Raw genomic sequence first — 14,140 nt, forward strand, 5'->3', positions numbered from 1 at the left:
GATAAATTCTCTATTTAAGCGCAATGGTTACAAACATGCTTGTAGTTGGGTTTCAGTCATCAAATGCACACACCCTTTTCACCAGTGAAACTTACCCACCACCAAGGTCCTCATTACACTTCACCATTCCCTTCGAAACAGATATTGTATTTCTCTATCATTGTCATGGTTGTTGTTAGTGTAGTTATTTCTCTGAGTTTACCAATCTTTGTGATAAGCTTTTGGCCCTCACTTTTATGGCCTTGGGTATTTTTACTATACTGTCTTTTACTTTTCTTATATACCACAGATAAGTGAGACCATTCTGTGTTTATCTCTCTCCCTCTGACTTACTTCACTCAGCAAAATAATCTTCATATCCATTCATGTAAAAAAAAATTTTGTGACTTCATTTTTTCTAACACCAGCAAAGTATTCTATTGTGTAGATGCACCACATTTTCTTAAACCACTCATCGGTTTTTAGGAATCTCGGTTGTTTCCAGATTCTGGCTATTGTAAATAGTGCATCTATTGATTTGATTATATGGTTTTTAATTTTCATTTTGTTGATGTGGTGTATTATGTTGATTGACTTATATATGTTGTACCATCCTTGCATCTCTGGAATGAATTTTACCTGGTTATGATATATGACTTTCTTGATGAGGCATTTGTTCCTATATGTTAAGATTTTGTTGAGGATCTTTTCCCTGTGTTCATAAGGGATATTGGTCTGTAATTCTCTTTTTTTTGTGGCATCTCTGTTTTTGGTAATGGCTAATGCTAGCTTCATAATAACTATTTGGGAGTGTTTCTGTTTCTTCAATTTCCTGAAGAACCTGAAAAGTATAGGCAGTCTATCATCTTGGAGGGTTTAGAGAATCCATTAGTGAATCCATCTGGACCTGGCCTTTTGTTTCTGGGAAGAATTTTGGTTACCATTTTTATGTCCTCAATAGTGATGAGCTTATTCAGATATGCTAGATTATCTTGGTTTAACATTGACAGGTTATAAATATCCAAGAATTTAGACATATCTTATAGTTTTTCAGAGTTTCTCAAAGTAGTATCTGATTGCCATTTGAATTTCTGTAGTATCGTAACATTCCTGTTTTCTTTTCTAATTCAATTTATTAATGTCTATCTCTTATTTTCTTTGTGAGTTTTGCCTATGGCTTATTGATCTTGTTTATACTTTCAAAGAATCTACTCTTGCTTTCATTGGTTTTTTGGATTGTTTATTGTATTTTCATTCATTGATTTCTGCTGTAAGTCTTATGTTCTTCCATCTTCCTATTTTTGGTTTGTTGTATTGATTAATTTTCAATTTTGTAACCTGTGGCCATTAAGAGATACAGGATGAATCAAAAAGCTGAATCCAATTTTTGTGCTGCCTACAACAAATTCATATAAATTTTCAGAACAAACACAGACTTAAATTCTCAAATGTTGGAGGACAATCACTCAAGCCACTTTGTCTCTTAACTGGTGCATTAGGCCGTTGACATTGAGAAAGATGATTCTCATGGGATTTTATGACATCTTTTATTAGGAGTTTGGTGTATCTTGTGATCTGTTTCATCTGAAAGTACATCTTTCAGTCCATCCTTTAAGGCTGGTTTTGAGTCTATAATATTTTTAAGCCATTGTTTACACATAAAGCTCTGTATCGTTCCATCAAACCTGGATATAAATCTGGCTGGGAGAAGTATTCTTGGTGATGCATTTATTTCATTGAGTTTTGTCTCAGATCTCACCACTGACTTCAGGCCTTGAGGATTTCTTATGACAAATCTATGATAAATCTTAGGGATACTCCTTTGAATGTAATTTTCCTTTTTGATCTTGCTGCCTTCAGTATTCCTTCCCTATCTATGGGGTTCATATTGTGACTAGGATGTTTTCTTTTGTTTCTTTACTTTGGATATCTTTTTGCTGGTACTCTTCAGACATGTAGGTTTTGGTTGCATGCACTCTTTAGCTGTAGGAGTTTCTCTACAATGATGCTCTTGATTGTTGATACTTCATGCGGGTTTTCTTCAATGATTCTTATTTTATTTCTGTTGAGTTTATCAAAGACTTTTATGAATGTCTGTTCACATTTTTTGAGGATTTACTCATTATCTGATCATTTGTTTTGAAGCTTATTTTCAATCTCCTGTTGTATGAAGTTGTTATGCATCTGAACTTCCAGCTCACTGCTTCTGTCATCAGCCACAGTTATACTGTTGGAAAGGCTTTCCAATGAGGTTTTCATTACACTTAACAAGTTTTTCAGCCCTGTTATTTCAGTTTGAAGTTTTTTTATTTCTACTCTCAGATTCAGTTCATTCCATGTTTTCTTTGAGTTCTATGAACATCCTCCATATTTCTTCTCTAAAGTCCTTTTCTGAGAAGGTAAATAGGTGGTTGGTACTTTTTGGATCATCAAAGCTACCATCTTAGATACCTAAGCAAGGTCAGAGGTCTGTATTATTCCTATATCATTGTCACGGTTGTAGTGTGATGTTTTCTATGATCATTGCTGATGTCCCTGGACTAGGAAGGCGTGGCTGTTTCATTCCTCTCTGTGGCTACTTTCCACTGTCTCTTTCTTTGTCTTTGATTATGATTTTGTCCCTCACCTGGGTGCCGCCAACTGATTCTCGGATCCCAAAGATGCAGCTTCTGCCTCCAAGGTTTTGACTCTGGTCCACATTTTGAAGCTCTTGGTCCCTGCCTTGGATTCCGTCCCTCACCTGGACATCACGGACGTGGCTTCCCAGTATGTTTATTTTATTTTTTAAGTCACTGTAAAAATTTTCATTTTTCTTGAGAGTATATACATACAATATTTTAAGTTCCTACAGTTATTATTTGACAAGACGTATCATAGTGATACCATAATTCCCAAACATTTATTTTAAACATTCTTGTTTTTTTTTTTTTAAATTAGCTTCATTGAAATTTATTGTCGGGGCCGGGCGGTGGCGCTGGAGGTAAGGTGCCTGCCTTGCCTGCGCTAGCCTAGGACTGACCGCGGTTCGATCCCCCGGTGTCCCATATGGTCCCCCAAGAAGCCAGGAGCAACTTCTGAGTGCATAGCCAGGAGTAACCCCTGAGCGTCACAGGGTGTGGCCCAAAAACCAAAAAAAAAAAAAATTTATTGTCAAAATACTTTTATCTTGAGAGGCTTAGTTAAATGCCTGCTTTTAAATTTATGTATATTTAATATTTTTCATGTACATATCGTCAACAAAAAAGAAAATAAAATTGGTTCATTTTAAGGAATAAAACAGCTTTAAATGAATAATTAAACAATTAAATAACTAATTACCCTCCCAACCTGTTTAGAAAAAAATAGAAGTGAAGCTATACTTTAGTCATGACAGAACTGAATAAAATTGCTATTTGTTTAAAAAGAACTGAAGAAAAATTATTTGCTTCATGAGATGCAAATGTCAATCTGAGGTTAATTAAATTTTTCAATAATTTTCATAAAATATTTAAATCTTTTGGTTTTAATATTTTAAGGATTTTGATAATATTTTGCATTTTTTGTAATGACATTTTGCATTTTGTTTTGTAATAATACTGTAAATAGTTTCACATGATTTTTCTCTAAATTTTATTTGTATGTATTTTACATATTACATTATTTCTTTTATTACTTTTCTTAGATACATATAATTATTTCTATAATTTTTGTCAAAGAATTTTATATCAGTGGCTTTTATTTATACATATGTCTCCTTAAGACATTGTTTCATTAATAAAAGTTTTAGTATTCAGACTATCTTTTTAGGATCTCTTTAGTGACTACAAGTAGTTACTACTATATGCAACTTATTATTGGCATTGATTCTAGAAAATAATATATTGCAAGCCAAAAACATCTGTACTTTTATTGAATTCTGCAGTACACCTTTGCAGCTGCACACTTTTAATATTTATTATTTTACATATTCTGAAATGTACTATATTTACATATATACAATTCACCAGTACTTACTAAAGAATGTGTTTAGTAATCACACTATATTTTCTGTTTATTATGGCAAAAGTTTACCATGGCAGAAACAATATTTTCTCAATTTCCTTCCACCTTTAATTACATATTTTAATTACTAATTTTAGTAAACTTATTTAAAGTTTTAAAAAAATCTAGGCTTTTATGTCCATAAACTTTACTGAAATAACAATCACTGTTTTTACATTCTGGATGTGAAGTTTTAAATGTCTCATAATGGGTTCTAGTTATCAGCTAATAAATTAGCTTATAACATGTAAAGATCATATTTATTAATATAAATATATAGTTTACATTTTTTGAAACTTTTCTAATTTAGAAAAAAATTTTACCCAGTGTATAATAATTGCATGTACATGCATACTTACATTCAATCCAACTATTCAATGTTTTTATCCTATCATTACATGTACACAATTATAATTTACATACAAAAATACTCCTCTATAAAGAATTCTTAGAATGTTAGCAGAGATAATATGAGAGAAAAGTGTTGGCTCTCCTATTTTCTTGTGTTTCTGTATTGCCTTTTTTTTCCTCTAGTTTTAGCGTTATTTTCGTTTTTTCTAAGCTGGAAATTATGGGTTGAATCTCAGCAGTGATTTCTGGGTTTTCCCTTGCATTTCAGTATCTGGAAGGACTTCCAGACTCCTTTCAGCAGAGTTGTTGACAGTTTGGTTCTGCCAACAAAAGCACTCCAGAATAAGGTGCAAATGTGCTTTGAGTCATTCTGCTTTCTCCAGGTATTAAAGTGTGCATGGCATTTCAGCAGCTGAGAGGAGCGACAACGGCTGTTCTGATGCCATCTTCTTATCATTATACTCTTTACAGAAATGTGCCAATAGCAACTGTGACAATGTCAGTTTTTATTTTCTGACTTTGGAAGGGCAGAAACATTTGACTATTTTGTGCATCAAGAGCTGAGAACTTGAAGTTTCTCTACTATTATTGCTTCACTTAGAGCAGAATTGCCTATTTCTTACAAAAAGAGCAAAAAACTTGAGCATTTTTACTCATATTATTGTTTTACTTAACATAATTTCTTTTTAACATTGATGAGAAGAACAGTCCCAGACAACACAGCATTGCTGAGAATGTATTTTCATTCTGTGTTACTTAAAGTTTTTGTTTCCACAATTTATCAATGACTTTAGATTAGGCTTTACTGTGGTTAGATCAACTGTATTTTGCACTTCAAGCTTTTCTAGAGACAAAAGATCTTTACTTTTCTGATTAAACCTGGAATATATTTAAGCTAGTTATCTATTTTGATAAATATTATTTCATGAAATCTAGATAAAATGAGAACTATATAAACTACAAGATTACACCTGCTCTTAAAAGACATGCTAGAATCCACTAGAATATTTCATATAAAAATTGACTTATTTATATATTTTAGATCAAAGTAAAATATTTTATTCTTTACTTTCTATATCTAAATTTTTATCTTATATTTTATGAAAAGATTGCATCTTTTTTTTAAGCCTACAGCACCCGGTATTCCCAGGAGGTCTCCCATCCAAGTACTAACCAGGCCCGATCCTGCTTAGCTTTCGATAACAGACGAGATAAGGCAAGTTCAGGGTGGTATGGCCGTAGACAAAAAGATCACATTTTATTATTCTTTAAAATAAATGTTTAATATACTTAGAAAAATAATGTAAGTTTTCTAAAATTTCTAAATATTGTGACTTTAATGGCTGGTGGGGAAAAAGGCCCTTTTAAGTTAGAGAGAAAAGGGATGTTTCCATCAGAACCTAGGGGTTACTCACAGCCATATTGACCTGTTTTTATGGCTTTGACATTTCAGTGCTAATCCAGACACTCAGACTGAGACTTTGTACAAATACACGGTTTGGGTTTATACCTTTAAGCAGCTTCCTTGACACTAAATTGAAATAATATTCACTAAGTTTCATTATAGTCAGAACTGTTTGGCTATTTCAGTGTGCAGGACAATGTGCTTAGTGAAATGAATTCTAGACACTAGGTGTGTTACTTCCAAATTTTATCTTAAGACACTGATCCCTAATATTTGGGCTTTTGAAGGTGAAACTAATAGTAGATAATCAGATTTAGGCAGTATTATATAAGTATGTGGCATCATCATCATCATCATCATAATAAAATGATTCTTACCTCTAAAAAAAGGCAGTGGCTGGTTCTTGCCATACATGCAGATAAAAGAGGTCTTGTGGGTTCTCAGCAAGATAGTGGTCACAAAAAGTCAGGAAAATCATTCTCACCAAACACACATAATACTAGAACCCAGACAGCTCTTAAGAAAATAAATCTAGTTAGGCCAATATTATTTTTCTCATGACAACTCAAAGCAATTAAAACGAGGAATCCACAGAATATAAAACCTGGTATTAGTCATTAATGAATTCACAGTATTTTAAAAACAAGGGGGGCCCAGAGAGATAGCACAGCGGTGTTTGCCTTGCAAGCAGCCGATCCAGGACCTAAAGTGGTTGGTTCGAATCCCGGTGTCCCATATGGTCTCCCATGCCTGCCAGGAGCTATTTCTGAGCAGACAGCCAGGAGTAACCCCTGAGCACCGCCGGGTGTGGCCCAAAAACCAAAACCAAAACAAAACAAAACAAACATTATTCTGGGCCAGTGAGATAGCACAGTGGTAGAGCGTTTGCCTTGCATGCAGCCGATCCAGGACCAAAGGTGGTTGGTTCGAATCCCAATGTCCCATATGGTTCCCGTGCCTGCCTGGAGCTATTTCTGAGCAGACAGCCAGGAGTAACCCCTGAGCACCGCCGGGTGTGGCCCAAAAATAAACAAACAAAAAAGAACACATGGTAGAATTGCAATATAATGTAAGGTGTCCACAAATATAGAAAAATACTTAAAATGATATCCGTTTGAAGTAGGCCAAAGCAAAAAGTATTGCAAGATAAAGTGTTATTCTTAATATGTTGTGCTATTACCTAATAGATAACAAGAAGTCCAAAAACTTAAATTTATTCCACCTGTAAAACTCATCCTCCTCTCTTACGTCTTTTACATTCTCATTTATCCTCTAACTTTTATTCTCATCAATACATCTCACCATTTGACTGATACTGTGATGGAAAAAGATATACTAAGAACAACTCTGCTTACTTTTTTATTTTAATGATGAATCTGGAAAGCTTCCCAGATGAAACATTTATTACAGTAAATGTATTCTGCAGAGGAGGAAATTGACCAGAGAATCATCGGGCAACTACATGTATTTACAGAACGTTGATCTCTCTTCTCCCCATTTCTGTGAAACATCTGTGAGTGAGCCTGCCAACATTTTTTGGCCTATGACTGGTTATTTGAAATCAGACATTTGAATTTCAGATATGTGCATTTGTAGTTATGTAGCCAATGAGCCATCCGCACAAGACATTTTGAAATAAAAATTCCAGTTGCCTTGTTTAATGGAGATTGACAGAAAGTTTGATTTTTTGTGAGTATTTTATTGTTTTTGTTATATAGTTAAAGAATATTCCTTTTTATGCAAAAGCCTTAAATATTAAAATAATCATGGTAACTTTGAATTCCTTACTTATCAGTTATACAGAAGAAGACATGTCCATTGAAGTTTTGGTCTTTCTCGGGAGAATTTGAGCATTTCTTCTGCAACTTTTAGATAATTATTAGCAAATAAGAAATTTTCATTTTATAATTCCATACTTTTATGGGTTTGAAAACAATATGAAAGAAAATGAATTATATGGCAGGAGTATACATTTAAAGGAAGCTTCCTTTTTTTTTTGGTTTTTGGGCCACACCCGGTAACACTCAGGGGTTACTCCTGGCTATGTGCTCAGAAGTTGCTCCTGGCTTGGGGGACCATATGGGACACCCGGGGATTGAACCGCGGTCCATCCAAGGCTAGCGCAGGCAAGGCAGGCACCTTACCTTTAGCGCCACCGCCCGGCCCCTAAAGGAAGCTTCCTATATAGGAATACACATACACACATATATATGTATGTATGTGTATATATATACACACATACATATATGTGTATATATATAAGTGTATATATATATAAAACATGGTGTTTTACACTTTAAGGATTTTGTCTGGAGTTAAAAACAACAGCAAAAGATAAAAACAATCTAGAACCTCTTAACTGAACTGAAAAAGACATTCTGTGCCTCAGTCTATCAAAGAGCATTTTGAGACCAAGTCCATTTCTATGCTAACTTGATATATTGTCAAATTAAATCTTAAATGACCAAAAGGAAGGAAAATTTCACTGTTAGTATAATAATATTATTTAGCAGTTTTCTACAAGAAATAACCTGAACCAAGTTCTGGATGATGCACAAACTGCAATCGTTTGGTTACTTAACAACTTCAACCTCAATATTGTTACCGAAATAAGAGTGAGGTCAAATCTTTCCTCATTGAGAATATAAATAAATTTATATAAACAAGTGTATTATGATCATTAAGGTATTTGACAAAAGGTGATATGTTCTTATTTTATATTTTCTCATTAATATTTTCTATTTAGAATTCAGTGGAATTCTGTAAATGATTTCTACTCATGTTGTTTCTGCCAGGTAGTATTGCCAGTTGAATTATCAGAACAACTTCTTTCATTTTCTTTAAATGTCCCATATATTTTCATTCAAGGAATTCCTAAAAAAGGTTACAGCTACCTTAAAGATTTTCTACTTCACTTTTTAACCTAGGAGGGACAGTACTTCTTGCTTTACAGGATTTAGAATTATAATTGATCAACTATCATGACAGAAATGAAGATACTGAGAAATTTTGACAAGCAATTTTTTCTCAGTTTATATATACAAAAAGAATATAATAATTGGGTGAGTTAAGATATAGGGACTAGTTGCTTTGTTATAGCATAAAAACTATCTAAAAATTCTCCTATGGCCCAAGCCATAGGATTTAGGCACACTTTGGTTCAATCCCTGGTCTACATATGTTCCACAATTGTATTATCAGAAATGGGCCATGAACACCAATTCAGGGAAGACCCTGAGCAAAGCTGTGTGTTCCCCCTAAAGCCTTCTCAAATAAAGGGAACAAAAATTGGTTCACCTGGTTAAAAAATAGGTTCAACTTGGTAATGACAACAAAATGAATTTTTTGAGATGATATTCTGTTAAAGTATTCTTAAATTCCAATTTCCAAAATTAATAATGCAACCTTTTTGGTCAGAGATAATCATTTTATTACAGACTTCCATTACTACATGAATGGTAATTACTTCAAGGAAGCAACAGTTGGTAACTGTATTAAATTTCTCCAACAAAATAGCTCATTTCCCTAAAGTGTCTGAAACACAGTATAACATTAGTTCTATGCTGCTCCTTAGTTGAAATGTAATGAACTAGGCTTTCAGGATGTTAAAATCTTTTGTCATTGAATAAATTCCACACTGGGCAAGGTATACTGTATGTCACAGGACATTAAAATGATCAATCAACCAAAAGAAAATAATAAACTAGCTAGGCCATAAATCTCAGGAACCCTCAGTGCCTATTAAAATCTGCCAAAATTCACTATCTAATGATGTGATTCCAATCAACCCAATTTATCAACCTTATGGGCTGATTAAAACTATATTGCTCTATTATACCCTCACTTCTGAGAATTAACATTTTGTGAAATAAAACACTAGATTGGGAACCTGGCATAGTATCTGCAGTTTGCCAAAAGAATATTTAAGTGTAAAGATTTTTAAAAATGCTTTGTGTTAAAAATAATTATATTTTTTCCATGGCTTAAAGAGTATGTGTTTTTTGAGAAAACAGTATCTTTCACACTGCTATTTTCAGAAAGAATACTATTCAGTTCAGAAACATCACATCAACCCTACTCATCATGTCTGTACTCTTTGAGTTCCTTTAGGTACATATAATCAGGAGGTGTCTACTTACATTTTGGAGGTAAGGAAGACCATTAATCACAGAAAAACATTCTTTATGTGGAAAAAGGACCTCATTCCAAACTTCTCCACATAAAAACGTGACATTCAAGTAGAAATGGATAGAATTTGTTTTTTATGAATAGGGTCCTTGCTGACTAATTCTTTTCTGGGGAGGGTATTGGGAAAATGCTGTCCAGATGCATTCCTCTGGATCCATTCCCAGTTTGGGGAAGTGAAAACTACTGTACTTGTAGTATAATAAAGAGCAGTCAAAGAAACATGATATCTTCATAAATAGTGAAGTACTGTTCCATTCCCCGCATCTGGTGTCATAAAGCCAGAGCTGTTAAGAAAAAAAAAAAAGGTCTCCCATGTCACCAAGGACAGAGCTTCACTCAATATCATCTACTTCCTCAGTATATCAGTAGTGGCAGAGAAATAGGATTAAACGCATATGAAATTTTCCAAGTCCCAGAACAAAATTTGTATAAACATGAACTTGTGTGTTTCTCAATTCAATTGGTATGTTGAAATAAAAAGAATACTTGTCTCTACTTAGAAATTTTCTCATCTCATCCTACTTCCATCCTTAATTATATCTCCCATTTTCTTGTTTGTTTGTTTGTTTTTGCATCCCATTCTGTGGTTTTCCAATAAATAATTGAATGAAGACTGTTTCTATGCAAAGTCTTCATCTCATTTCATAGGTTTTTGGTGGCCATATTTTTTCACCTTTATATTTCCAACTGATTAATTTTTATCAATTTCTTACTCCCATAAATTACATATCATCTTGATTTACATCCATATATGCTATTTCTACATGGATTTAAGTTTCTGAATGTGTGTGGATATTGGTTTGTGCTAGTATAAATTTAACTAAAGCTCCTAGTGAAGGTCATTAATTTGCAGTTACTTACTGTAACATTGTTATCAGTTATTCAGAGAAACTAAGTACTTCTGAAATAGGATGAAATCACATGAACTGGACTAGAATTCCTGCTTTGTTGATTCCTGTTGCAAGCAGCTCTCTCACTTTGACATGTTGCGATTCAATCACACTTAGTTTTTCTGATTAGATCACTGTTCTACTCAGCCAATGCTGAAATCTTAGAGGTTTTATCTCAATTTCTGGTTTTAAGAAATAAGGGAACATGTAAAGCTACTTACAATAATGTTATAAAATGTTACTTTGGAGGTAATGGACATATAAATATACTAATATACACATACATGCACATATGCACACAGCACATACACTTACATCAGTGTATTTAGACAGCTATGGAGCCTTTTTCTTTCATTCTCTTTCCTTTTCTTAATTTTTTCTTTCTATTTCCTTCCTTCTTCCATTCTTTCACTTTCTTACTTTTTCTTTCTTTTTTCATACCCTCTTTTCTTCCTTCTTCCTTTCTTTTTCCTTGTTCTTTATCTCTTCCTTTTTTCCTTCCTTCCTTTACTTCTTCCTGCCTTCCTTCTTTCTTTCTTTCTTCTTTTTCTTTCTTCTTTCTTTCTTTCTCTTTCTTTCTTTTTCTTCTTTTTCTTCTTTCTTTCTTTTCTTCTTTCTTCTTTCTTTTTTCTTTCTTTCTTCTTTCTTCTTTTTCTTTCTTTCTTTCTTTCTTTCTTCTTTCTTCTTCTTCTCTTTCTCTTTCTTTCTTTCTTTCTTCTTTCTTTCTTTCTTCTTTCTTCTTTCTTTCTTCTTTCTTCTTTCTTCTCTCTCTTTCTTTCTTTCTTTCTCTTCTTCTTCTCTTCTCTCTTTCTTCTTTCTTTCTTTCTTTCTTCTTTCTTTCTTTCTTTCTCTTTCTTCTTTCTTTCTTCTTTCTTTCTTTCTTTCTTTCTTTCTTTCTTTCTTTCTTTCTTTCTTTCTTTCTTTTTTTCTCTTTCTTTCTTCTTTCTTTCCTTCCTTCCTTCCTCCCTCCCTCCTTCTTTCTTTCTTTCTTTCTTTCTTTCTTCTTCTTTCTTTTTCTTTCTTTCTTTCTTTCTCTTCTTCTTTCTTTCTTTCTTTCTTTCCTTCTTCTTTTTCTTTCTTCTCTTTCTTTCTTTCTTTCTTTCTTTCTTTCTTCCTATCTTTCTTTCTTTCTTCTTTCTCTCTCTCTTTCTTTCTTTCTTTCTCTCTCTTTCTTCATTCATTTTTTCTTTCTTTTTTTCTTTCTTCTTCTTTCTGTGTTGGCTACAACTGCTAGTCCCAAGGAATCTGAGCTTGGGATCACTATTGGTGATGCTTAGAAGACCATAGAATGTTTGAGATTAGATCCAGGTAGCTACATGCAAGGCAAGTGTGCCATCCATCTTTTTATCTCTCAGCTCCTCTAAATGTATTTTTCCCAGTGTCATGGAAGCTAAAGGTCAAAGATAAGTACATCAGACTTGACTTCCAGGGAAATTTCTCTTCCTGATGTGCAGATAGATATCTGCATAGCTATTTCTTTGTGTGCATGTCAGAGATATAATTTAGCCCACATAGCCTAGCAAATTAATAAACAAAAATTTTAGTAAGTAAGTGCATGTGCAACAGGTCTCTTCTTTTCAAAAGCACAAAATTAACATTTTTGGCAGATCCTTAATTTGTTTCTCAAATTTTATCCTCTTCTATTAATTCAAGTACTAGATATTTGATTGGATATCTTTTTTTTTTTTTTTTGGTTTTTGGGCCACACCCGGTGACGCTCAGGGGTTACTCCTGGCTATGCGCTCAGAAGTCGCTCCTGGCTTGGGGGACCATATGGGACGCCGGGGGATCGAACCGTGGTCCGTCCTAGGGTAGCGCAGGTAAGGCAGGCACCTTACCTTTAGCGCCACCGCCCGGCCCCTGATTGGATATCTTTTATGACTGTTTTTTTTTTTTTTGCAAGTTGCCTTCTTCACTTGTTCCATTTCTTTTGTCCCTACACACCATTTATTTTCTGCTATACTGACTGATTTAATAATTGAAACAAAATACAATTTTTTCAAATTCTATCAAATTCTTTAATTCCTAAATTTAATAAAACAAGTTTTGCTTTTTTGCATCTAAAAGAAAGCAAAGGATTAATATAAGATTGCTTAATAAATCATGCCCTTATTAATATATCAAAAGCATTATTACTTAGAATTATAAGAAATTATCAAAAACAAAACAAAACAAAAAAAGAAATGTAGGGGGCCGGTGAGGTGGCACTAGAGGTAAGGTGTCTGCCTTGCAAGCGCTAGCCAACGAAGGACTGCGGTTCCATCCCCCCGGTGTCCCATATGGTCCCCCCAAGCCAGGGGCAATTTCTGAGTGTTTAGCCAGGAGTAATCCCTGAGCATCAAATGGTGTGGCCCATAAAAAAAACAAACAAAAAAAGAAATTATTACAGCTTGCTTGTTTACCATGACAATGTTAACATTTCACAGATCAAATGCAAACATAAAGAAACCCACCTTAAACCTTTATTTAAGAATAGCTAATAACTGCTAAGTAGATATAACTAAACTCATTACCAATTTTTCTTTGTGCATCTGTAGACAAACTGCAAACTCTTTTTATAATATAACTGAGAGTTGAAATATAATAGTAATATCTATGATATTGCACTTCTCAAACACATTTTTCCTTTGGGACTTCATAAGTTTGTACATTTTTTGCCCATTTAGTTCTTGACCTCTCACCTGAAACCATTAATTCTAGATAAATATTCCCAATGAAGCCATCACTGTATTATTAAAGTATGTGGCAATGATTTCATTGTGAATATATATATAGCTATGAAATGATAACAGTATCATTTATTATAACATAAGATTTATAGAATTTCTAAGATACAGTAATGTTAAAATCTGATGCTGCTTAATAATCATATTATTATCCATTATTATATCCTGAGTTGTGCTGTTCACTTTTTGTTTATTTACAACAGTAAATTGACCATTAATTTGTCTCCATTATGCATGATTAGTAGATATAGTTCCTTGTAACTGAACATAAAAATATTTTACAACCTTCTAGTCAAAATAGTTATTTTTATAATTTAGAATTATTAGCAAGTACAAAGTAAAGATGAATATAGACTCAAGGTTATAAATACAATATACCATATGTGTTACAGTATAGAATTTAGAATTTTTTCAGTTTCTATCAAAATTCTCAAACAGGATAAAGATTAACCCTCCTTGATTCACTTGTCATTCCCAAGACATAACAAGCTAGCCACAGGGAGATGTGTTACTCAGATTTTCAGTTCATTAGTATCCACTTTGATGGGGCCAAAGGTTGGGGCATGATACATTTCGATTGA

At 33.4% G+C, this 14,140-nt stretch overlaps 1 pseudogene; it reads right to left on the reverse strand.

The window, feature by feature from the left end:
• Nucleotides 1-5,475: 5,475 nt before the first annotated feature.
• Nucleotides 5,476-5,594, reverse strand: LOC126021324 (uncharacterized; annotated as a pseudogene).
• Between the last annotated feature and the right edge of the window lie 8,546 nt (nucleotides 5,595-14,140).

The sequence above is a fragment of the Suncus etruscus genome, chromosome 10 (assembly GCF_024139225.1).
Source record: "Suncus etruscus isolate mSunEtr1 chromosome 10, mSunEtr1.pri.cur, whole genome shotgun sequence".
Classification (NCBI taxonomy): domain Eukaryota; kingdom Metazoa; phylum Chordata; class Mammalia; order Eulipotyphla; family Soricidae; genus Suncus; species Suncus etruscus.